Here is a 26,302-nt window from a genome sequence, read left to right on the forward strand (position 1 = left end):
CCCTCAACAGCGGGGTCAGGACAAGTAACCAAAAGGGGAGTAGTGTGGTGGATCAGTAAGGCAGCTTCCCAGTCCAGGAGGTCAACCCTATGTCTAACCCTTTCCCACCCTTAGCTACAGCCTGTCCTCCAGCTGACTCTCACAGGTAGACAAAATGGCTGCCCCGCATTCCGCCTTATATAGGCTGCCCCTCAGTGGTCCAGGATGGACCAGAAGGTTCTGGAATGCCCTATACTGGTCTATGGGTAAGTTCTGGGCTTGGCAGTTAGGGCAGTTGGTAGCCACCATTTTGTGGTTCCAACTTTCCCTGTCAGAACAGGCCTCTGGGCCTGAGGTGAAAGATTATGAGGGGAAAAAGAACACCTATCCCCTTGACCAATACCTATAAAAAGTAGTAGACACAAAAATTATTAAGGGTATGAGGGGCAAAAAGGGGACAAAATAAATAATAATGGGGAGGGACTACGCAAAAAAATCCAGACAGGTCTAACAGAGCACATTTGTGGTTCACAACAATAAAAGAAAATGCATGACTCCTCTCAGTAACATAGAAATTGAGCACCTAAATGGTGGTTCTGCACAAGAAAGCACTATGGCTGATTTCATAAAAGAAATTACATACCAGAAAATTGAATTAAAAACAACGGGGCACCTCAACCTAAGTTGAGCATAAGAATGGCTCCCTCCATTAAAGATACTAACTCACTGTAGTATTATCATCAATATATAAGCAAAATTCAAAACAACTGAGCACTTCAATGTTAATTGAGTATATAAATGGCTCACTGCCTTAAAGAAAGCCAACACACTTTTATACACTTGAAAATGTTTGCACTATAGCACACATGTAACAAACATGTGAGAATTACCAATTGCGTAAAATTTCAACATAAAATGTGCACTCCTTCTAAAACGCATACCACCTCCCTCAGAAAATGAAACACAATAAATTGTTAATTTCCTTTAAGTAATCAGATGAATAAACAAACTCCGGTGAGCGATCTCTCACCCGGGTTCTGCGCAGAAGAAAATTATTAATTCATAAAATGTCACCTGTTGCAGAACACAAGAAATTGCTGGCAAAATTACTCTTCATTACGCTGCATTTGTGTTCAAAACACAGCACATATTCCACAAGACTGGTAGTGACTCGGCATGTCTGTCTCCAAGGTGATTTCCAAAACGAAACTCACCGACAAATCTTCAGTACATTTCGTGTGTAACTCAAAATGGAGGCACGCATCTAACGTAGCCCCGGGTGACTCACAGCATGCCTGTGCTTGCAAAAACATTAGAGAAATGAAGAGGCAGATCACTGACGTCAGAAAGCTCTTCTCGTGGAAGACAGCAGGTAAACTTAAGGGTATCTTTGAGAGTTAAACTGTCAACTCTTGCGCAGTAAAAACAAATTAAATGACAAACTTGGGAAGAGGCTCACATTAAATCTTGACATGCACACAGAAAGTCCGATTATATCAAGTGTGCGCTGCTGTTGTTAAATTGTCAACAACTGAAAACAAAAATGAAATAAATGTATTTTCCCTGCACGCAAACTGTGAGATAATTGACGCGTTCAACTCCGTGAAAGCAGGCAACTAATCTTGGTTCCGTACATCCATAGTTTTCACTTATTCCCCTTTTTTTATTTTTAGAGACCGAGCACAGCTGTTATCATCAAACTGATTAATGTGCTCTGTTTATAAATGTCAGTGTTTCTTCCGCAGGGGCTTCATTTCTTCCACTCACATTGCTGGAATGTCGAATAATAATTAAATGATGTACATTCACTCCCACACAGGTGATGGTAGGTGCGTGTTTCTCCTCAAACATGACACACATACAATTCATGTGTTTGAAACAGGTTCAATGACACATTTGTAAGCAGGTTCCATAATCCAACGGTGCCAAGCAAAATTTTCACTCTCAAAAACCGAAGCCAAAATGTAAAAGTTCACTCTTCAAACATTAAATTTTAGGCCAATGTAGCGTAAATCATGCAGTAAAATTCCAACACCCTGGGGAAACAGGCTGTCCAGATCATAAGGGACACTGGTGGGATTAACCAGGGTGATTTTCTTAATTTACCTTTTCTTCTTGTGCTTCAAATAGTTTCTCAGTTGCAGATTCCTTAAATTCCTTAGTTGTAGTAATTCAGTCTTTTCCTTAATGCATAGGTTCTCTACCTCGTCGCCATTGTAACATTTAAATGATCTATAATTCCAGGATATAAATTTATGTTTGATTTATTGAAGATTTGTATTAGATCAAGATGATAATAAAGTATTAAGTAAATTCAATTATAATCCCACCACGAGCAGCTGGACTGCTGCTCAGCCTCAGATGTAACTGACTCTCCTCTCAAGCATACACAACCAGCATTCTATGTTACATCATAGATGTATGCTGAGCAAGTTATAACAAACGTTAAAGAAGGACAGAGAACAAAGAAAAGCAGGATGTAACATAGCCCTAAAATGGTGTCTCAGGCCTGCCACCGCAGTGCCTGTGTGCAGTCAGTGAACTGCCAGGTCCTTCTGGCCAGTGTCCCCGCTGGCTGGGCCTAACCCTTCCCTTTATGTACACATTGGTCACCCCTATGGAAGGCTCAAGGTACCACCCTGGGCAGGGTGCAGTGTATGGGAAAGGTAAAGCATGTACTAGTGCAGGAAACATGCTCAGGTAGTGAGCAGCAGCCATTTTGTGTGCTCACTGCTGCAAGGTTATCTTGCTCCATAGACTAACATGGGGGAGGCTGGTCCCAATGGATACCAGCCTATCTTCTCATAGGAACAAGATGGGACATAAGTGATTGATATCCCTGAACTCAGAATTTAATAACACATCTTTTAGGAAAGGTTGTTTTTAAATTCTGTGTTTGAGAACAGTACTTTTAGAAAGTGGCTGTTCTCTTGTCTAACCTTTCTGTGTGCCTGGGCCTGCTTGTGGATTGACTGTCTGGTTTGAGGGTGACAGGGGCTGGGGAGCCCCCAGGAGGTTGTCTGAGTCAGCCCGTGGTTGAATGACTGCATCTGCAACTAGAGTGGTGGGAGGAGATAGCACCTGGGAGTGAATAGGGCTGTGCCTGCCTGCCACAATGCTGGCTCCACCTCCTGCTGGGCGGCTGTCACCTCTGCCCCTCACACTGAAAGGAAGGAAGAAGCCAGGAAGCCCAAGTGCTCCAGCAACACCCAGAACTGGTTTAGACCGGGCTCAGGGCCCACTTGCACAAAGACTTCAAAGGCTTTTTGGGGTATAAGAGAAGGACCCCTGACAACAGATTTTCAGATTCTAAAATCAAGAGGAACCTCTGCCAGAAGGACTGCTGAAGGAACTGAAGGAAGACTGCCTTGCTGTGTGCTCTAAGGGCTGACCTGTTCTCCTGTCCCACTGAAGGAGAGGAGAAGAAGGACTTTGCTGTGTGCTGTGTCCCTACCTGCTTGAAACTACCAAGACTCTGCTCTGTGCTGTGTCTCTGCAAGAATCTCCAAGGGCCTGAGAAGAGCTGGCCTCCTGTCCTGGAACCCAGGGTTAAAAGGTTCCCAAGCATTTCCAAACTGCTGTGAAGATCGTGCTGTGTTTTGCCCTCAGTGCGTGTTTCTAACTGCTGGCCGTGGGAGAAGATCGATGTGCTCATCTGCACATATTCAAGGGTGACCGAAAGATCGTGGTGCCTCCCTGCTTCAAGAATTACCCCCAACGATCTGGTGGCCTTGTGGGCGGTCTAGTCGTGACCTGTGGCCTTAAAAATCACTTGCCGCCTTTTCACCGCCGCTGCCCGGGGCCAGAAACACCTAGAGAAGTTTGCCGTCCCTTGCCGGGGCCGCGGAGACGGAGATCGAAGCCGCCGCGCTCCCATTGGCTAAGAGAAACGAGCCCCCTTGGTGAACGCCGTGCTGGGATTGGCCCAGCGCCGCAGGCGTCTTCATCGGAGCCGCCCGTGAGTGGCTGAGGTCTCCGTGTCACCAGGGGCTCGTCCCGGGAGCCGCACTGCCATTGGCTGACTCCCGGGTGTTTGCAGAGGCTTGTCTGTGGAGCCGTGACCTCATTGGTCTGTCCCCGGGAAGCCTCGTCGGAAGACACCGGAGCCGCGCTCGAGGCCGAAGAGTGACCCGTCCTCGCCGAGGGAGCAACACGAGTATTCATCGCCCCCGGCCTGTCGTCCCAGAATAGAAGTGCCAGGTTAGCTCCCCGCCGCTCGCTGGATTGACGAGAGCGGGCGGAGAGCTGACGGGACCGGCCGCGGCTTTGTGGAAGGCTCCCCTCACACCGAGGTTGTTCATAAAGGAGCAAGACGGTGAGGCGCCCTAGCAGGGCTTGTGTAGAGTTAGTGAAGAGCTGACTCTGGCCCTACAGCCCAGCTGAATTACTCCTGTGATAGATTTGAGAGACTTGAGACTGTTTCTAATAAGAACTTCCTAGCAATTTAAGTGCAACCATCAAGATTAAGTGCAACCATCAAGATTAAGTGCAACCATCAAAATTAAGTGCAACCATCAAGATTAAGTGTAACCATCAAGATTAAGTGCAACCATCAAGATTAAGTGCAACCATTGATTAAGTGCAACCATTGATTAAGAGCAATCATCCTGTAAGTGACCGTTTTTCTTGCTGAAACTAGATAAAGTTATATTTTTGATATACCTACCTGTGTGGTCTCAGTTTGTGGTGTGTCGTAGAATTACTGTGTGGGTTAAGCGCAAATACTGTACACATTGCCTTGGGGATAAGCCTGTCTGCTCGTGCCAAGCTACTTAGGGGGTGAGCAGGGGTTATCTACTGTGTGTATCCTTTTACCCTGACTAGAAGGGAGGGTCCCTACTTGGCAAAGGTACTTACCTCTGCCAATTAGAGACCTCTGCCAATTAGAGACCCCCAGTTCTAACAGTCATCTTTTCATTCAACTACAATTTTCTACTGGTAAATCTTGAAAATTCATCTTTACTTTACCACAATACTGCACACTAAAAAGATTACATCAAAACAGGCAAAATAGCAATGTTCTATTAAAAAAACAGAAACTGTTAGAAAATACTTTTCTAACCTTTGAGGTTGAAACCGTGGTGGATCACTTAAAGCGTCCCCTTTGCTTTTTGCCTCGAGTCCTAAAAATAAATAGGTGTAAAATATTATTAAACAAGATACAACACTGCAAATAATATATGCTTTGTCAGGAGAGAGTTCAGCATGGCTCTTGAACACCAGAATCTTTACATACATGACATCTTACCCTACGCCAGTCTGAAATCATGGCAACTACTTGGAGACAAACGGAACACTCTAGGCTGGCTTTAGGGCAGTGCGACTGCTGCAGCCGCACTGGGCGCTGACCTAAGGGGGTGAGATGGGGGGCCGTGTTCAGCAATAAATTATGATTTAAAAACACCATCATCACCATCCATCGTTTTTTTTGCACTCCACACGATGGATTTAGGCCCAGATCCTTGTACTGGGGTGAATGTATGACATTGTTCTACATTCTGTCCATCAACTGTGTTTTTTGCAATTTTCACCCCGAGTGGGCTGGGTATGCTCAGACGTGAGTCCCAGGCTCTCCACACTACTGGAGTCAAGCTATCCAGGCTGATGAAGGCTGATAGCCAGAAACCGGTCCTTGGATGCTTGATTCCGGTATGGGAAAGACATGGCTTGGTAGTTCAGACTGGACTGTTCCCATGAGGCACAGGGTCAGAGCTGATTTGCATATAGCCAGTGTCTAACCCAGGGTGGTGTGGAGTGCAAAAAACGATGGATTTAGGCCCAGATCCTTGTACTGGGGTGAATGTATGACATTGTTCTACATTTTGTCCATCAACTGTGTTTTTTGCTGGTAAAACAAAAGCATTTTAAACGTTTAGAAACCACGAACCAAAACCGGAGCCTGGCGATTGGCAAAGTAAAAGCGGCATAAGATACAACAGCTTGCAACTAAAAACCTATTGGGGGAAATGCCGATAGAAAGCAAGAAAGAGGGGCGGGGGAGTAATCGGGTGGCGAGGTAGGGAGGAGGAGAGAGAGAGGCGGAAGAAACGTGGGCGGGGCTTAGAAGAAGAAAATCGGGTGGGTGAGAAAGAGGAATGGATGGGAGACGGGGAGGGCAGAGATGGGGTGGAATGGGGAAATGTAGGAGGGATACTGAACGAGGGAGCAAGAGACTGGAGTGAAATGGATCCAAAATAAAAAAAACAAGTTAAAGGCACGTACTTTAAAACGCGGAAATCAGGATGGGGCAAGAGAGACGCAACATGCACGTTCACCATTGAGTGTTCGAGGAACAAGATGCGGCTTGGGGGAATAAAATTAAAAACGTCCGGGAAATGCTCTCGGCATTGCGGGGTGCGCATTCCTTTGAAGTGAGACCACGGCCTTGGGGTCGTGAAAGTGAAACTGCAGGGGTGAAATAGGGGGGAGGAGAAGTGAGGCTGAGCGCGCGCTGGGGTGAATGCCTGAGGCCGAGCGCACGCGTGGGAAGCTTCAGATGCCTGTGGGAGGGAGGCTGATGGGTTTGATGTGGACGCATGTTTCGCACGAGTGCACCACATGAACTGTAAGAAATCCGCAATGGTTTCAGAGCTTGGTTTGCCTACTATACTCTCGTCTATTTATCCCTGCGGGATATAATAGTCAAGACCTAAAAAGGTTAGGACGTTCTGTTTTTTTGCTAGTCTTTCATTTTCCACTCCTAAAGTTGATAAGAAGTGTTTACTTGGGTAGATATACATGTATATTAGCAAAGTCAGCCTTTATCAGTGTTTTATAACAAATGAAAAGTATGTGAGAGAGGGGCTATGGAGCGAAGGGGGACACTTTTGCCTGGGGGTCGAGAGGGAATTCGAGAATACGGTCATGGAAGTGGGGGGCACAAATTATTTTGACACTGACACCAACAGCTCTAAAGCCGTCCCTGTGAACAACTATAGTCTGCTCCATGACACACAACAAAACCTATAATGACATTTGAGAGCAAAAATAGATCCCTTATGTCACGCAATGTCGAACTAAACATCCGGACAAGACTTCACCAGATAAAAGGAGAAATGAATGATGTGGAATAGAAGCCTTAATGTACTGTGGAACAAGAATTGTTTTCAGCTCCAGTATGTATCATCATTATGAGGTCTGCTGAGACGATGGGATGAGTGTGGTTTGCTCAGGCTCCATCGTGAATGTGGGTTTATAGCTTTGAACACAGAGCTGTTGGGAGAGTGGAAGTTCTTGTACTCAAAGTGGAAAGCTATCTTCAGACAATATCTGGGATATGAACGAGCTGTTGCACAAAATGGAATGAAGTGTGATGCACATTTGGAAAATGCTGCTGCATGAGTGCGCGCTCCCTCGCCTCACTATATGTAACCATTGCATATTCTCCACTACTAATCACAAAGTAGCACCCTTATTACACAATGGGAAATGAGGCAAATGGATAGGAGTAGGAGCAAGAATATGATCTAGAGATTTAGCAGTCAAGTCGGTGAGTCTACTGTTGGTGCCCCTTGCGTGTCCCATCTTCTGAGTAGGAGCAAAACTAGTGGTTTGGCAGGAAGAAAAAGTTAATTACCATTGGAAACTATTTTTCTAGTGATACTCTGTCTACTTGCAGATTCCTCACCTATGTATATTCAAGATGCCAGTCTGGATTTGAATACTTCTGATATATCTCTCCTGTGCCGTTAGAGGGCGCTGGCTCACACCTTACGCCAGAAAGAGACATGCGAACGTCACCAAAGCCATATAGAGCACTCCCCAGTGACATGACGTCAGTTCTCATCTGTTTCTAAAAACGTCTCTCAAAACCACTGCTGCGTCCCTGAACCCCGACAAGCACTGCCACATCTCCTTGATGTTGTACCCACAGCCTAAGGAGGCACCACTGGCGGTATGTGCCCACAGGCGTGGGTGATCAGGAGGATGCAAGAAGCCAGCAGGCTGTTGTGAGAAAGTGCCTCTTTTGAAATGGTTAGCCCCCCACTTTTTGCCTGAAAAAGTATGTGGTATCAACTGAAAATGAACAGGGTCCCTACCAACCATGTCCCTTGTGTCGGAGCTCCTTCCCTAAACCTGTACCACAATTGGCACAGCTTCAGACCCCCCCAGTAAGTCCTTAGTAAATGGTACCCCTGGTACCTAGGGCATTAGTACTGAAGAGGAGCGTAGCATAATAGATGGTGTAGACACCCCAGGTAAGGAACTCATTGCTCCTTACCTGTGCTCCCCAGTAATGCCCCTAAATCTAGTATTTAGGTGCCACCCACAGAACCCGATATCAAATTTCTGGTGACTTACAAAGCCTGGATGTCACACCAGGAAGAAAAAAAGGACGCCAGTGATTGACTTGGCCCCAGCCATGCCGGCTTTCAAGCTGCCTTTCGCCCTTTGGTACATTTGTGGACTCGTCCTGCAGGCCCAGCAACCTCCTAAACCCTGGGAGGACTGCCTGCCTTCTATAAAGATCAAAAAACTCCTGTGTACAGCCGACCTGTCCAAGAAGAATCCACTTTAAAACCAAAGAGCTCTGCCTTGAGGACCTGCCTCTGGACCCACCTCTGCACCAGACGCCCACAGCCCAAGTCCAGGTCTTCCACCAGTCTTGCGAAGGTTCCCCAGTGATTCTGATCCATCGTGTACTGACTCCTGCCAGACTCCTCTTCGACGTCTGCAGCCTCAGTGAGAAGAACTCCCCCACTTCTGCGACCTGCCCGGTAAGCTGTTCCTGCGCAAAAGGCCAACCCTGCACCCGAAGACCCTGGACCTTGGGGAGCTTGGCCAACTGTGTCCGCACGTCCACTAGCATCAGAACTTACTTGGGCAGCTGTGGGTTTTCTTCGTTCAGCCTCCTGGCCAGCGCCTGCAGCCTCTTTTCAAAAACGATCTCCCACACTGATTTGCATTACGCGCCCAACACTGTGCTGGCACTCTGCAATCGGCCGCCCCTGCGCCACTGAGGGTGCAAGTTTGGTGCCGACTTGTGCCCCCCACTTAACTTAACTCCAGGAGATCAACCCCTGACACTGCTTTAGTCACCAGTGAGCAGCCCACCTTTGATCACCACCAGACTCCATTGGTTAACATTGGGCGCCTGACCCCAAATTTGAGCTCTGCACTCGTCCGCCCCTGTGCCGCTGGTGGTGCAGTCTTGGTGTTAATTTGAACCATGCCTGCTGTTGACCTGAAACCATGAAGAATGGATTTGTAAGTAGTGTACTTACCTTCACAACTGCATTATGGTTTTCCTTCTGTAAGTTAACATTGCTGAACTGAAACTGTATCTACTTTTTAAAGTGAAAAGTATTTCTTATGAAAAACGTACTTACCTTTTAACGTACATTTTGGTCTTAAAATACACTCTGAAAGATGCTTATTTTTATAAAATTGGTGTGGATCTCCTTTTTGGGTAGTGTCATTTATTGGTCATTGTGTGTATAACAAATGTCTTACACTCCTCCGCTTTTTTTGTAGATAAGGTGAGGAAAATCTATACTGCCTTTCCACAGGCTTCACTCGATCCTACGACCCCCTCTAACAACCCATTTGTCATCGACACGAAGCTGTCGAACATACCGGCGATTTCGTATGATGATCTAGCTAAACTCTGCGAAAAGATCAAGTCCGGCTCCCCTAACGACCCCATGAGACCAGCTCAATTTCTTGAGTCCTTGGATTTCTTTCTCCCTTCCCTTGCTACACTACTCAATCTCTCCTTTTCCTCGGCTGTTGTTCCTTACTATTGGAAACAGGCATGGGTCACTCCCATTATTAAAAAGCCCACTCTGGATCCCACTAAACTAGAAAATTTCAGACCCATCTCGCTGCTCCCATGGGTATCCAAGCTAGCTGAAGCCCACGCTAACAACGTTCTGTCCCACCACATGGCCACGTATAACATCCTGGACCCTTCCCAGAATGGGTTCAGACCTGGCCACAGCACCGAGTCTGCCCTTCTAGCTACCACCGAACACCTCCGTAGGATACTGGATGCCGGTCAGAGTGCTGCGCTGATTCTGCTTGACCTCAGCGCAGCCTTTGACACGGTGTCCCACAGCATCCTGCTAAGACGCCTTGAGGCCATTGGGATTTGTGATCTCGCACTTGGCTGGTTTCGTTCTTTCCTGATGGATCGATCCTTCCGAGTCTCAGCTCCTCTGTTTATCTCCCGGTCCCATTCCATCGGACAGGGAGTTCCCCAGGGCTCCGCACTCAGCCCGTCCCTTTTTAATCTTTATGTTCAGCCTCTAGCTGCAGTAGCCAAAAAATGGGACCTCACGCTGGTGTCGTACGCTGACGACACACAGCTAGTTATCACTCTTACTGAGGGCCCTTCGAACTCGGCTACAAGATTTAGGGATGGCCTGGCGGCAGTTGCCCAGTGGATGACGGACAGCTGTCTCCAGCTGAACGCAGGAAAAAACGGAGGTGCTACTCCTTGGAAGGAACTCCAGTCTCTGGAGCGACCACTGGTGGCCTCCGGTGCTGGGCCCAATCCCGTCCCCAAAAACCCTGGTGAAAAACTTGGGTGTGTGGCTCGATCCATCGCTCAGCTTTCAATCCCACACAAAGAAAGTGGCAGCTACCTGTGTGGGCTTGCTGAGGAGCCTCAACCCAATTCTTGGATTCTTTGATTCAAACACACGCCAACTGATTATCCAATCCACTATACTATCCAGATTGGATTACGCTAGTGTTTTATTCTTGGGCGCTAATAAAGCAGAGATAGCCCGCCTGCAACGGGTCCAAAACTCAGCTGCACGGGCTGTGGTGGGCCTTCCTCGCAGGTGCTCCGCCAGGGCTACCATCCAAAGACTTCACTGGCTCCCCATTAAATCCAGAATTAAATTTAAGACCCTCACCATTGCTTTTAAAATTCTTAAAGCTGACTGCCCTGAACTGCTACGTCCTCTCCTAGAACCCTATATCCCTCAGCGCGCTCTGCGCTCTTTAGGCCAACATCTGGTGATTGTCCCCCGAACGAAATTGTGTCGGGTTGGAGGTCGCTCCTTCAGAGTTCTAGGGGCTAAGTTGTGGAACTCCCTCCCACCTTTTATTCGCTCCATTAACAGTCTGTCCGCCTTCAGAAAGGCTATCAAAACTCACTTGTTCCCACTTTGCTAGGCCCTGTTCCCAGTTCCCTTTTCTCCTTAGCAGGTTTACAAGGTTCCCTAGCGCCGGGACGCCTCTTTGCCGGGGCAGCTGTTTGCGCTTTACCAAAATAAACATAACATAACATAACCCTAAGGCTGCTCGACCACACTACCACAATAGAGCACTTTGGGTTTACATTGAGCCCTGCACACTTCTTGGGGAATCTCTGGACTCTTCACAGGATATAACCAATTATTAGTATATCACATGAAGTCCTACAGCTGTGAAGATGCAAGACTATCAGCATTGGAACCAGAGCTTCAGTCCAAAACACAGATTATAATAATATTATTAGTAGAACTCATACAGTGCATGGCTGCCTCGAAACAAGGTGTCCCAGCGCTGGACTCCTGGCTCTTGTGGGACGCACTCACAACAATGGCAGATCAATTCTGTATAAACAGCTTGGTATTCAATCTTTCTAAAATGAAGTTCTGAAGGGACCTGTCGCACAGATACAGGCAGTGAGTTTCAAAGTTTTGATGCTAAAAAAACAAAAGGAGTTGCCATCCATGCACCCTCTTCTCCCTCTCGGAATACATACCCTACTCACCCCAGTGTATCGAAGATTCCTCATAGAAGATAGGGTTGGATGAAAGGCTGTATATACCAAGGACGATTGTTCGTCAAGGCCTTATAATAGCAACATAATGCTTTAAACCACTTCACCAAGAGCCAATGCAACTTGGCCAGTGAGGATCCCTTGTAGACCCCCTTCGGAAGATTAAGCAGCAGACAAACCCGTTGCATTCTGCACTCAAAGACGCATCATGTGAGGCTGCGACACCTAGATTTAACACATTGTAGTAGCCCAGCCTCGAAATAATCAAGGCCTGGACCACAGTTTTCCTTGCCGTTTCTAGTAGCACACCCAAGATATTTTTCAAGGTTTTAAGGACTCCAAAACATTTTCCCGCCAGAGTTGTGATTTGGCTGTCAAAGGAAGGTTTCTGATCAAACTTTATACCCATGTTTTTAACCTTGGGCTTAGGGCCGGGTAGCCGGCTGAAGGTTTGGGGCTACCCAGAGGGCCACCAATGTTGGGTTGTTTGCAAAAAATCATGACATCTGTCTTCCCTGCGTTCAACTTTAAACACTTTAGCTCTTAGACCATATTTCTCTGTCATTTTAGCCAGAAATGACAGCAAAGAAATGGGTTGGTTGTTTTCTGGGTTAGTAGGATCCAGCAATGGCTTTTTAGGCAAGGGGACTACCATCGCCTGCCTCCACTTGTTCTTAACCTGTACTGCTACAAGGAAGCTATTCAGCAGCTTGTGGACCACAGGCAACATAGGTTGCATTCCTCGTTCCATAAAACTCGATCAAGCAGAAAGCCTGATTTGACGGACTTCAGCAAAGCAGACATCTCTAGTTTAATCAGTTTGAAATGATGCAGCCTTAAGCTTTCTTCCATGGTTTCAAACCATGAATTCTGTCAGGCAAAATCTCTAAACTCCACTGGGAAAGAACCCTAAATCATTGCTACTTTATCTGAAAAAACTGAAAGTATAGTTTCTTACCTGTCGGTGCAGCTTGAAGACTTTTCTGGATTCACTATGCTGTGCAATATTCTGCCATCTAGTGGTTGGGTCCAGAATTATAGTATTTCTGCTCTTTATTTTTCGTGGCCTGGTGGGCGTCGACATACCACTATTTAGTGTCCTTCTGTGACGTCAACGCGCTTCCTCCGGAAGCTCCCACCTTTGGTCGCCATCTTCGGATTTATTTTTGTTTTTTTGTTTGCTTATTCCTCCTGTGTCATCTTCTTGGCGGAGGTGAGTGGGTTCGCTAGTGAATCCAGAAAAGTCTTCAAGCTGCAAAAATCCGCCAACAGGCAAGAAACTATACGTTTTGCAGCGTGAATCTTTTCTGGATTCACTATGCTGTGCATAGACTTTGTAGCGGTTTGCTAATCCAGCGCTGGCTGGGTGGAAAGAGGAACGCTGGTTTGTGAATATATGTTGTAACACTTTGTCCCACTTGTGCTTCTTTGTTCATTTGAATGTCCACAAAGTAGTGCTTTGTGAACGTGTGCACTGAAGCCCATGTTGTTGCTTGGCAAAGGTCCTGAATTGGTGTGTTTGCTAGGAAAGCCACTGTTGCTCCTTTTTTCCTTGTTGAATGAGCATGCGGTGCCGTTTGCACGGGTTGACCTGACTGTTTGTGGCACAACTGTATGACTTGTGCGATCCATCTAGCCATGGTATTCTTTGTGACTAGTCTTCGCAGAAAACTGTCTGCAAATGAAACAAAGAATTGCTTTGTTTTTCTGCATTCCTTTGTTCTCTCAATGTAGTACATGACCGCCCTTCTGGCGACTAGGGTGTGTAATGCTCTTTCTGCTTATGTCTTTTCTTGTATCGTTTGGTTAATATGGAACTTAGAAACCACGTTTTGCAGAGTTTGAAGGTCCTTCCTGTTGGGGAGCTTGTGCGTTATGCCTTGCGACATTTCCATTATCAGTGAGAACCAGGTTTGCCTGACCCACTGTGGTGCTATGAGTATTAGAGTCATACGGCTAGTCTTGTACTTGATGAGTACCCTGTGTAGCATTGGTATCGAGAGTAAAAGCGTAAGCAAATGTCCCTGACCAGTCTATCCATAGCGCATCGCCTAGGGACTGTGCACATGGTTGTATGGATGCGAAGGGTTGGCATTTTGGGGTGTTGCAAATAGGTCGATTTGTGGAGTCGCCCATTTTTTACAGGTTTTTAGAATTTGATTGATTCATCACCAATTCATGTCAATAAAAGATGTGAAGATCTTCCAGATGCGGCACGCTTCTCTGGGGATGCGAAAAGTTCTCGGTACGATGCGTGGACTGCAGCGGCAACAGCTTCAGCTGCAACACTCTTCTCCCTTGTTTGCGTGAAGCTTCCGCACAATGCGACAACTACAGCGGCGACATCTTTGTTCAGAAATGAGACAGCAGCAGCTTTGACGGCGGCGCACTTCTCGGGGGATGCAAGGAACTTTCCTCGGTGCGGTGCAATGCGACCGTTCCAGCGGCGACACCCTTGTTCAGAGGTGCGACGGCAGGCAGCAGCGACGGCGACACGCTTCCTCTTCGTTGCAAGACGCTTCTTTCGCTGAGGTGCAGTGCGACAACTCCAACGGTGACACCCTTGTTCAGAAGTGCGACGGCAGCAGCAGCGACGGCGACACGCTTCGGCTTCGTTGAGTCGCGCTTCCAGCTCCTTGCAAAACGCAGTCCCTCAGAAGGCCCAAAACAGCAGCAGGCACTTCCAAAAGAACTCTTGGGAGCTGAAGGTGGAAGTCTGTTGTCCCGGAGACTTCAGCAGGGGGCAAGCTCTTTTCCAAACCCTTGGAGATCATTCACAAGTTGAAAGCAAAGTACACAAAGTTCCTTTCTCCTTCCTTTGGCAGTCAGGCCACCACTGTAGGCCAATCCCCTAAGCAGCACTTCAGCTTAGGAATAGCCTCTCCTCCGTTTCTTCAGGTTCCTCTCCTCAGTAAAGGTTTCTTCTTGTAGTCCAAAAGTGATCTAATTTCATGGGATCAGGGTCCCAATATTTATACCCCAAAACCCTTTGTTCTCTGAGGGGAGAGGGGCCTTTGCCCAATCCAAACCAGTTCTGAAGCACTCGGTTTACCAGACTTCTCCTTTCCTTTCTGCCCGGCACTGTGAAAGATCAGACACCCCACGGGAGGTGGAGCCAGCATTGTGGAAGGCAAGGACAGTCCTGTAGCACTTTATTGACAGGACTCCTTCTCTTCTTTCAGTGTGCAGGGCAGAGACATCAGCCGCACCCCAGGAGGTGGAGCCAGCATGGTGGAGGGAAAGCACAGCCCTGGAGCACTTTGTGGACATAATTCCTTCTCTCCTTTCACAGTGCAGGGCAGAGACATCAGACGCACCACAGGGGGTGGAGCCAGCACTGTGGGGGTCAGGCACAGTCCTATTCAGGTCCCAGGTGCAACTCCTCCCTCCCATCTAGATGCAGATCTCTCTATTCACCACTGGGCGGACTCATCCTGTCTCTTGGAATCCCCCAGCCCTGTCACTCACAAAACCAGACAAAGGAATACACATCCCCTAGCAGAGGCAGGCTTTGGATAGTTACACAAGAAAATACCTACTTTCTAAAAGTGGTATTTTCAAACACAGAATGTTAAACCCAACTTCACGAAAAAGATGTATTTTATCATTCCGAGTCCAGGCATACTAAACTTGAATTTCTACCGTGTTCTCTGAGTCCGTTAGGATTATAAAATGTAATAATCTAACAGCCCATTCTGGCCCATGGAGAACAGGTAGCCTTGCAATAGTGAAAAACTAAAATGGCTGTAATTCACTATTAGGACATGCCACACACATCAGGGCTTGTCCTACCTTATACTTAAAATGCACCCTGCCCTTGGGCCTCCTATAGGAGTGACTGCTATGAAGAAAAGGGAAGGTGTAGGGACTGGCAAGTGGGTGCACTTGCCCAGTCAGCATGACAGTACCAGACTGCAAGCAGGTTCTGCAATGGCAGACCTTAGACACATTTCACAAGGCTGCTTCTGTGGGTGGCACAACCAGTGCTGCAAGCCCACTAGCAGCATTTGGATTTGCAAGCCCACTAGCAGCATTTGGATTTACAAGCCCTGGGCACTCCTGGTGCACTGTACTAGGGTCTGACAAGTAAACCAAATAGTCAATCATGGAATCACCAATTAATACATTCATTTACAATAGGGAGAGCATATGCACTTTAGCACTGGTAAGCAGTGGTAAAGTGCCCAGAGTCATAAAACCAACAAAAATAGGTCAGAGAAAATAGAGGAGGAAGGCAAAAAGTTCAGGAATGACCCTGCAAAGAGCTCTGTGCCTGCTTTGCCTCTGTTCCAGGCCCCGCTTCCCACTGCTGAGTCCCCTGCGGCCCTGCCCCCCACTCCCATTCGTTCGCTCCCCCCTCCCAGCTGCTACTCCCTCCCACCTCTCCTTCTTATGGCACCCACTGCGCGGCTGCGCCACTGGCGTGCCGATGGCGTGCCTAAGTGAAGCCCGTCTGTGCCTGGACTGCACCCAGCACCAGATCCCCTGGCTCCCGCAGACAAGACAACGCCCGACTCCGCCACGATGCAGCCTCCCTCCACGGACTCAACCCAGGACGAGAACACACCTGCTACAGGGCCTCCCCGAAGCACACCCAAGGACTCTTCACTTGCCGGAACTGCAGCTTCACCAGCATCCGGCCCGCCAAACCGCCAACCAAAGAAAAACCCAACTACCTTAGATGCATCCTCCTCAACACATGCTCTGCCCGCAAAAATGCCGTCAAACTCAACTCAACTACTTCCCCTGATGTCGCCTTCCTAACAGAGACCTGGCTGAACCCCGCCTCAACACCCGACGTCACCATAGCCATACCGGAAGGCTACAAGATCACCCGCAGGGACTGCACCAACAGAGGAGGAATCGCCATCGTCCACAAGAACGCCCTCACAGTCACCAACGACACCCTCAGCACCACCAAACACATACACTTCCAGATCCACACTGACCCCAACACGACCCTCAGAGGAACCCTCCTATATAGACCCCCCGGACCCCGACCACAGTTCAGCGACTCCATCGCAGACTTAGTCAGCACGCATGCCCACACCTCCACGGACTACATCCACCTAGGAGACTTGAACTGCAACCTTGAGAACAACAACAACACCAACTCCACCACCCTGATCGACAACCTCTGACAGCTCGTGATAACACCCACTCACACCGCCGGCCACACGCTCGACCCCATCTTCTCCCCAAGCCCCCACGTCACCTTCAACCACACCACCGAACCCCACTGGACCGGCCACTACTGCATCCACTTTACTTTCAGGAACCCCACCAAGCACCACCGCACCCAACAGATGTCTCGACGCTGCTGGAGCAAATTCAACGAAGACCAGCTAACCACCACCCTCGCCCAGAACCCTCCCGCCAACTCCACCGATCCCTACTTCACCGCCTGCAACCTCAGACAACGAATCGACGATTGTGACAACTCCCTCGCCCCGCTCAAGACACCCTCCAACAGCCACACCAGCAAGAAAGCCACCTGGTTCACCGAAGACTTCCAGGCCTCCAAACGAGCATGCCAGAAACTGGAGAAGAACTGGCTCCACGAACGATCACCAGACAGCTACACAGCCCACAAGAACGCCACCTGCAGACACCTTATACTCATCAGAACTGCCATTCAAGGACCACCTAGATAACAACGCACACGACAGCAAAGAGCTCAACATTGTGAAGGAACTCTCCAACCCCAGCTCCAACACTAACGACATCCCGCCTTCGCAGGACATGTGCGATTCACTAGTCACCTTCTTCCACCGCAAGATCGCCGACATCCACAACAGCTTCAACGCCATGACCGCCCGACAACCACCGCCCCCCACGACCACCACCTGCACCAACCGCCTGCTCTCCTGGACCAGCATCAATGACGAGGACACCTGCGAGATCATGAACACCATCCACTCCGGATCACCGCTAGACCCATGCCTAAAACACATCTCCGGAAGCTATCAACATCTCCTTCGAGACAGCAACCTTCCCGGAAAGCTGGGAGCACGCCAAGATCAGCGCCTTACTCAAGAAACCCAAGGCGGACCTATCTCCCTGCTCCCGTTCCTGGCGAAGGTCACCGAGAAAACAGTCAACAAACAACTGACCCGCTACTTCGAGGACAACATCCTGGACCTGTCCCAGTCCAGTTTCCGCAGCAACCACAGCACCAAAACCACCCACATTGCCGCCACCGACATCAGGACCCTGCTTGACAATGGAGAAACAGCAGCCCTCATCCCCCTGGACCTGTCAGCTGCCTTCGACACAGTCTGCCAGCGCTCACTACCAACACACCTACACGACACCGGGATCCAAGAGAAGGCCCTGGACTGGACCACATCCTTCCTCTCCGTCAGAACTAAGAGCGTCCGCCTCCCACCCTTCCACTCCAATACCACCCAGATCATCTGCGGAGTATCCCAGGGCTCATCTCAGCCCAGCGCTGTTCAACATCTACATGGCACCTCTCGCCCACGTCGCCCGACAGCACGACCTCAACATTATCTCCTACGCCGACGACACCCAGCTGATCATCTCCCTCACCAACGACCCTCCCACCACCAAAACCATCCTCCACGAAGGAATGAAGGCCGTCGCCGAATGGATGAATAACAGCCGACTGAAGCTGAACTCGGACAAGACAGAGGTCCTCATCCTCTGCTCCACCGCTTCAGCCTGGGACGACTCCTGGTGGCTGGCATCACTGGGAACAACCCCGACACCCACCGATAATGCACGCAACCTAGGGGTCATCCTCAACTCCACCCTTTCCATGACTAAGCAGGTCAACGCCGTCTCCTCATCCTGCTTCAACACCCTCCGAATGCTCCACAGGATCTTCAAGTGGATCCCCACCGAAACGAGAAGAACAGTCACCCAGGCCCTAGGTACCAGCAGGCTGGACTACGGAAACTCCCTCTACGCAGGAACGCCTCGGCACGTCTGATCCTCGACATCCCCCACCGCAGCCACATCACACTCTACGAGAGACCTACACTGGTTCCCTGTCAACAAGAAGATAACTTTCAAGCTCCTCATCCATGCACACAAAGTACTCCACAACGCCGGCCCAGCATACCTCAGACAACTCAGCTTCTACACCCCCACCCACAAGCTCCGCTGGCATCTCCCTCGCCACAGTCCCCCGCATCCGAAGAATGACCTCCGGCGGCAGATACTTCTCCCACCTCTCAGGCAAGACCTGGAACACCCTCCCCACCAACCTACGGCAGACCCAAGACCTACTGGCCTTCAGAAGACTCCACAAGACCTGGCTCTTTGATCAGTAGCAGCACCCTGCCTCGCCCCCCTTGCCCCCCCCGGACCCACCCCTCACTGCACCCCTCCCTCCAGCCAGTGCCTTGAGACCCTCACGGGTATGTAGTGCGCTTTACAAGTGTCCTGATTGATTGATTGCGGGGAAAGAGAGGTCGGGAGGGACAAGGAGGGCCAGGGGAAGATCACACGATAGAGGGAAGGAGTTTATGAAAGTGCACATATATTTTTACTTTCATGAATGCACCTCTTGTTTGGTTCTTGTCAATGCTACCGCCCTCCTCACTTTTGCTTGGTTAGTTTTCTTTTTCGTATTTTGGTATTGGTGGTCCCCCACGCCCTTCCCCACATAACTAGTAAGAAAATTCCAGAAATACTTACCTGGGCCGTCATTCAGTCCAACGATGATCATTGACCCGATGTCAGTCTTCCACGGGAATGCCGCATCTGAGAAAAGGAGACAAACACCAGAAAAGAAAGGACGTTAAAAGACTGTGGACATGCTGTTCTTCAATAAAGGACTGTTATACCCATTCCAAAGCTGTACAAGTCTTTTTCGGGTCCCCACAGATTACAATTTCTGACACTTAGGTGGAGAATGCGGGCAGCGCTCCATTAGTCTGGCATAATGGAGAACTTTATACAGCAACTAATACGCGGACAAGAAAAACTAGAATGGGCCATCGAGAGACAAATGATGTCTGCTCAAGCTGATAGAGATATGTTCAATGCCTCTCTAACCCATCAAGTGGACTGTATTCAGAAGGTTGATGAAGTACAGGCCCTCTCGTCCTCAGGTCAACAGGAGTACATGCCGGTTATCCCACTATCTCACTAGAAACGTATCAGCCTGTCGAGGACCCGGATGCATTCCTTTTGAACTTTGAAAGGGCCGCTCAGGCCCGTAGTTGGCCAGAGGTGGAGTGGCCATTCTTCTAGAATGTATGTTACTGGTGACAGGGGAAAGTGTGCTGTTTATTTTGGCTACACTTGATGTCCCCTCTACGTTTCTGAATGCATGTGTTAGTATTTTATGCAATCCTGTTTTCCCTTTGCACCCTGGGACTCGTAGTCCCGAAGTTGTACCCGGCTAGCATCCGTGATACCGCAGGCCACACATGGGAGAGATCCCACTCGCGTGTCACGTGAGTGAGCAACCAGCAGGTAGTTAAAAGCTCTCGTAAAGGTTGGGTCTGCCACTCTGCCATTACTGGCTCCCTAACCCCCCTCCCAGTGGAGACAATGGTCCCTCCCAGGAGGACGGCTGGGCCTGACGTGAGCTAACGAGCAGCCGCTGCCTCCGCCGGTGTTAATGGCATGTGTTAGCTGATCACTTCACGCCAGGAATGTGAGAACCTTCAGACCCAGGAGTGTGAAAAGAGACTTTCACGGCTCCTCGGACTAGACAGACTGGAGGGTGACCTGCAGCTCTCAGTAGCTGCCGCACTTTCTACATCTCTCTGCTAGAGGGCTAACTGGACTTTGCTATTTAACTCATAGGGTTCTGTCGGGAGTCCCTGTGCCCTGTAAAAGTCAGTCTATGAGCGCGACGGGGGAGGAGCTGCTGGGTTTCCTGTCACATGCAGAATGGGTGGGACTTGAAAGATAGCTCCTCGATTTAAGCGCTAATTGGCAGAGATATCTGTGCAACCTGCAGGTCGCAGCTTCAGATCCTGTGATTGGCAGCTCAGGCCTACATCCTCGCGAGTACCATACTGTAACTGTCATTGGTAACAGGGACGTTTTTATCAGCAGTTAAGTACAGCGTGTTGATAATACGGATGCTTCGTTTCATTACAGAACAGGATTTAGGCACAGACATAATTCTAAAGCTCTGCAAATAGCTCTTAAATTTCCACCTGCAGAAAAGCCCCAAAGTGTAGGTCTTCCTCTGTGTATTTCAGGGAGGTCCACTCTGCTGTTCCCGACACCAGACGTAGTCTTTACAGACGACGCAACCCTGCTATCGGGCTCGAAGAGGAATTACAGGCTGTTGCTGAGGTTTGCACAACTGCTACTTTTCATGCCTAGCAGTGAGCTATTTACTGACATGTCTGCCTGACAATACTTTCCCAGAAGTGTTACCTTGTTTCTAAAGAGTAGTGGCCATGTTGGGTCTGATGGGCGGGCCGCCTGCAGCAGTGTTGCTAATGGTTGAGTGTGGTGCCCGGGTTGTTTCTTAACCTCACTCTTCATTGCCAGAGGTGCATGCACAGCCCTTCTTCATTCTTCAGCCCATGCTGTACCCTGACTGACCCATCTAATTGTGTGTATACAGTACAACATATTATATCCTATGTCTTCATTAACAATATAGTGTATCTGTACTGAATATATATCCAGCATTTCAGACTGCATTTCAGAGCTTTTAGAAATGTTTATGGCTTTTTTTTTTTGAAATTCTTTAGCATTGGCTACAGGAAACAAAAATGCTAAAGATTTACAAAAAAAACCCATAAACAATTCTAAAAGCACTAACTCTAATGCTGCGAGACCTATTGCATTTTCAATGCTTGTTTGTAAGTCTTACCCTGAACGGACAAACAGTCAAGGCCCTTTTGGCCTCAGGATGTAGGCAGTCTGTTGTACGCAGCATGTTAGTAAAGGAATGCCAACTCTGTCCTAACAAACAGATACCTACACGCTGCGTGCACGGGGATGTCCGTATTTATCCCGTAGCCAATATCCCTATTACAACGCCTAATGGAGTTACCGTACAGGCAAAGGTAGGGGTGATGGATACCCTCTCAGAACAGTTACTTCTAGGAACTGACAAGCCTGTGTTTAATGTCTTGCTTAAACATTCTTTGAGGAAGGCTACAACTCGCCCTTCCGTTCTTCTCACGCAAGCCCCATGTTTATCAGATAACCTTCCGCTTTGCACAAAACCAAGATCCCACCCTCCAGAATGCATGGAAACAAGCCAGGGATACCACATTACCCCCCTCTTACCCTTCTTTTCAAATTAAGAATGGTTTTTTATACCGAGTAGGAAAGCCCGAAGAACCTTCACAATTGGTATTTCCCCAAAGGTTTCGTGAGCAAATCATGTTTTTTGCTCATTCACATCTCTTAGCCGGTCATAGCGGTCCAGCAAAAACAACCCAGACGGTGCTAAGATATTTCTATTGGCCCGGTATATATGCTAAGCACTTTACTGCAGATTAAAGATGTGTTAAAAAAGTGGCACGAATAGACTTCTCCCAGCTGACAGCTGGCTACGGCCTACCTAAAACAATGTAATGGCCGTACCTGGCCCTAAGGCACTGGGTTACACAACCGCAAGTTAGCGTACACGCAGGATGCCCTTTTACGAAATTTGAAAAATAGTTTATAACTAGACACTCAGACACACGCTTACTTTGAGATATATACACATTTTTTATTGCAACCACACAGCGAAGTAAAACTCCAGCACAACTTAGGTGGGAAACAGAATGCACACGAGAATACTCTCCAAAAGAATGTCAGGACATAGTATACAGAGCCAGAGCCTCCCCCTGCAGTGCAGCAGGAAAGGAGATATTACTTAAAATAGCGCATTACTGGTACTGAACCCCAGACAGGGTGGCGTGCTGGAAGTCGGGGGGAAACGCTCATTGCTAGAGCCGGTGCGGTCAGTTGGGCACCGACACATCTGCTGTGGTAATGCCCTAAGATACAGCCCTTCTGGGATTCCAGACTACCCGACATAAAGGCTACCTACAACACCGATCTGCAGAGATTCCCAGGCTACATACTACTTGGCCTCCCCAACGCTCTAACATTCCCCTTGGGATCATGTCAGGGAAGAGCTATTACGCTGGCTTTTGGGGGCAGCCAAACAGGTGATACTGGCTAGGTGGGGTACAGGGGTGTCCCGACCAGGTTGCATTGGTTACATAAGCTGTGGGAGGTAGTAGGAATGGAAAAGTTAACAGCTAGCATAATGCGCAGACTCCACCACTTTGATAAAACATGGTGATCCACACTAGAGTTCTTACAACAAAATGTAATGAACTCGCGTGTCCAAGTACCTACGGGTGCTCAGACTCACCAGCACGAAGAGGAAGTCTGGATATTCTTCTTCAAATTACATGGTCAAACTGCTCCTGAACGACACTGTTCCTCCGCGTCTCGGATGGTGATGAGCCTTGGGATCAGGAGATTGACCATCCTTGGGGGAAACTCATACCGGCCCCACAGGCTAGGGTTTGACTCTTATAGGGGCTCTTGCTCATGCATGAGGTAATACAACACAATCCGGATTTCCACAGCCCTCCCCACTCCCTATACTGTGGGATGCCCGGGTATGAAGGGGTTAACTTCTATTATCCTATTCATCAGTCCTTCTCAGACTCCTGAGTGCCAGGAGACCTTTCCTTGCATTCAATAAGGATCTGCTTCGGCACTCTAGCGTAGTCCTCAGACACTCCATGTAAAGTGTGGGCTCTCCTCCCTTGGTCAATATCTTTTGTCTCCCTCAAGCACTGCCTTTCCCTCTCCTTCAGCTTAGCTGTTTCACTATCCTCACTTAGATGTGGACTTTCCAACATCTTTCAGCATCTTCCTCTGCACTTGGCAAAAACTTTCCAGTGTTCCATGTCCACGCAGTGCAGTAAACCACAGGGCCAGCTTTCTTTTTATATTCCTGCTCAGTTACAAAATACACCTCCCTCCATTTTCATTTGTTTACCAGCATGGCCTGAATGCAGACCGTATACCCACAGCAGGTGGGGTCACCCCTAGACATGTTCCTATAACCACAGTTGGCAGAAGCCTAGAACAAGGCCTTGATCTTAGGTTCCATCAATGTTTAAAAGTCCACTCGGTCAGGTCCATGATGCATTACAAATCTCCAGCCACATGTGCAGACATGATCGCTCTTTAGGTCAGATTAAGTAGATGAAGCGTCAGAGGTCCATCTTATGCATTCGCGTGTGTGGTATCAATCTGGACAAGGGCGGTGCACAGGGAGGGATCTAAAGTGAGCACAACTTACTGTAAAAATGAGCCACTACTGGAAGATTTCAATCAGCCATGGGGAATGTATACAAACAAAAGAATCTATATAAAATCCAATACTGGAAACACACATTTACAACCGCTCAATGATACAAAAGCTCATTTACTGCAGAGGAATGCAACCGCTGGACTGCACAGTAAGTCTCCGCTGGGAAATGATACTGCTAAGCTGAAGTCACATCAAGCAGATTTACAGATCACAGAATCGGCAGCTGGTATTTAGTTGCCATCCTATGAATGACTGCTGACAACTGCTTGAAAAGCAGCTTCCTTATAATGTACTGTGCAGGAAAATAATGCAGGAACCCTTAATTATCCAGCACTAGCACAATGGAGAATCCCACTAAACAATTTCAACCGCCTGTTCACGCCACTTTTCTCCTACTCGTGAATTACATGGCCTATAATGCTGCCATTTGTGCACAGAATGTTTCTTGGTATCAATAAGTTTCCTCAATGAAGCTCACTACACAGCTCAACTGCAAAAGTAGTAATATTCAATCCCTCACCAGGTTATGGATTCCCCAGGTAAAAATGAAAGCACATACAACCTTGAAAATGCTTTTCGCTTCTTTCCTGTCTCATTGGATTATCAATTTTGCTCGAACACCCCTTTTTGCAGTACAGTGCACATGCGCAGCGACTAAAGTGGTTGAATCTGCTTTTCGGAAACAAGAGCTCTTCACATTGCTCCTATAATATAATTATAGAACCATCAGCATTATTCCCTGCCAAGGCAGCAAACCGTAAGAGTAGCCAAAAAAGAAGGCTGGCCTCTCCGCACCTATTGTCACACACCTCAACCTACCAGATCCTAACAAAGCCCAATTCATCGAATCTTATTTTTAGCCACAGTTGAAAATTTAGCAAAAGATTACAAGACTGGATTATAGTAAACAATATAGTAAATCGCCCTATCACAGCATAAAATGACAACTTTAAAGATTGGTGACCAAATTCTGTACTAAATAACATTTTATTACTTAATATATCTTACCTTTAGGAGCTAAAGTCAGCCCCACAGAAAACATGTTTTTTGGTCGAGGAGGGGTCTCAACTTGGAATTGATTCTTGGCAGATACAGTGGTAATTTTAGACTATGATGCACCACGTAACCATGGATCCGCGGAACCACGGAAGGTTCCATTATCAGTCATGCGAGTGCTGATGCAAACACTATTTGAGGTTACAGCCTCTTCCGCAGATGCACTCTTGGGCGTGCCTGGATTTTGGACTTGCATTTTACCTGGAAAAGACCATATTATGGTTGGTACATTGTCTCCGCTGACACTAGACACAGCCTTGCTTAGCTCAGGATCCCCCGAATGAGATGTTTCATCACTGATTATGATGTTTAAGGACATTTTGCTTGAGGGATCTATTCGGATCAGTGCCTGCTGCTGGAAGGAACATCACCAGCAGATGTTTGTACAGGGCTGGAGTCTATGACAGTAAATACGGTTTCTGAACCGGTAACAAGATCTCTGAATGATGCAGTAGACACAGTATTACTTGGAGAACAGGTAATTATGTTTTCCTTCTCTATGCTTGATATAGCTTGTAAATGATTTTCTGTGTCTACATTGGTTGCTGCAGAAGGCATATGTCCCTTTGGCACTGTTAAAGTAGATACAATTGCCTTGGAAAATGCAGCCTGAACATCAACATTCGTTACAGGTGATTTAAGGGCATCAAGTGGCTCAGGCTCAACTGGATGCTGCTCTTCTTCTGAACTAGGCTGGCGAGAGGTTCCTTTCAGTGAGGGACTTAAACCAGCAGAAATATTATGGACATCAACTGGATCGCGGGGAATCGGGCAAATGCTATGAGGTGACACGGAGGCATTTTCAGTTAAAGTGGTGAGTTCCTTACTTCAGCGGATCCAGAACGCCTCAGCCAGACTCATCCTCGACATCCCACGTAGCAGCCACATCTCCGGGCACCTGAGAGACCTGCACTGGCTCCCCGTCAACAAAAGAATCACCTTCCGTCTCCTCACCCACGCACACAAAGCCCTACACGATCAAGGCCCGAGCTACCTCAACAACCGAATCAACTTCTACGCTCCCAAACGCCACCTCCGATCAGCCAGCCACGCCCTCGCTGCCGTCCCACGCATCCGTAGAGCGACAACAGGAGGAAGGTCCTTCTCCTACCTGGCCGCCAAGACCTGGAACTCCCTCCCGACCGACCTGCGTCTGACCCAAGACCACCTCTCCTTCAGGAAGAAGCTCAAGACCTGGCTGTTCGAGCAGTAACGGCACCCCCCCCCCTAAGCGCCTTGAGACCCTACGAGTAAGTAGTGCGCTATACAAATGT

At 48.3% G+C, this 26,302-nt stretch overlaps 1 pseudogene; it reads right to left on the reverse strand.

Annotated features, from left to right (window-relative positions):
• Positions 1 to 2,081: 2,081 nt before the first annotated feature.
• LOC144827885 (uncharacterized) overlaps positions 2,082 to 26,302 on the reverse strand; it is an 83,181-nt pseudogene continuing 58,960 nt past the window's right edge.

This window comes from Lissotriton helveticus, chromosome 4_1, assembly GCF_964261635.1.
Source record: "Lissotriton helveticus chromosome 4_1, aLisHel1.1, whole genome shotgun sequence".
NCBI classification, from domain to species: Eukaryota; Metazoa; Chordata; class Amphibia; order Caudata; family Salamandridae; genus Lissotriton; species Lissotriton helveticus.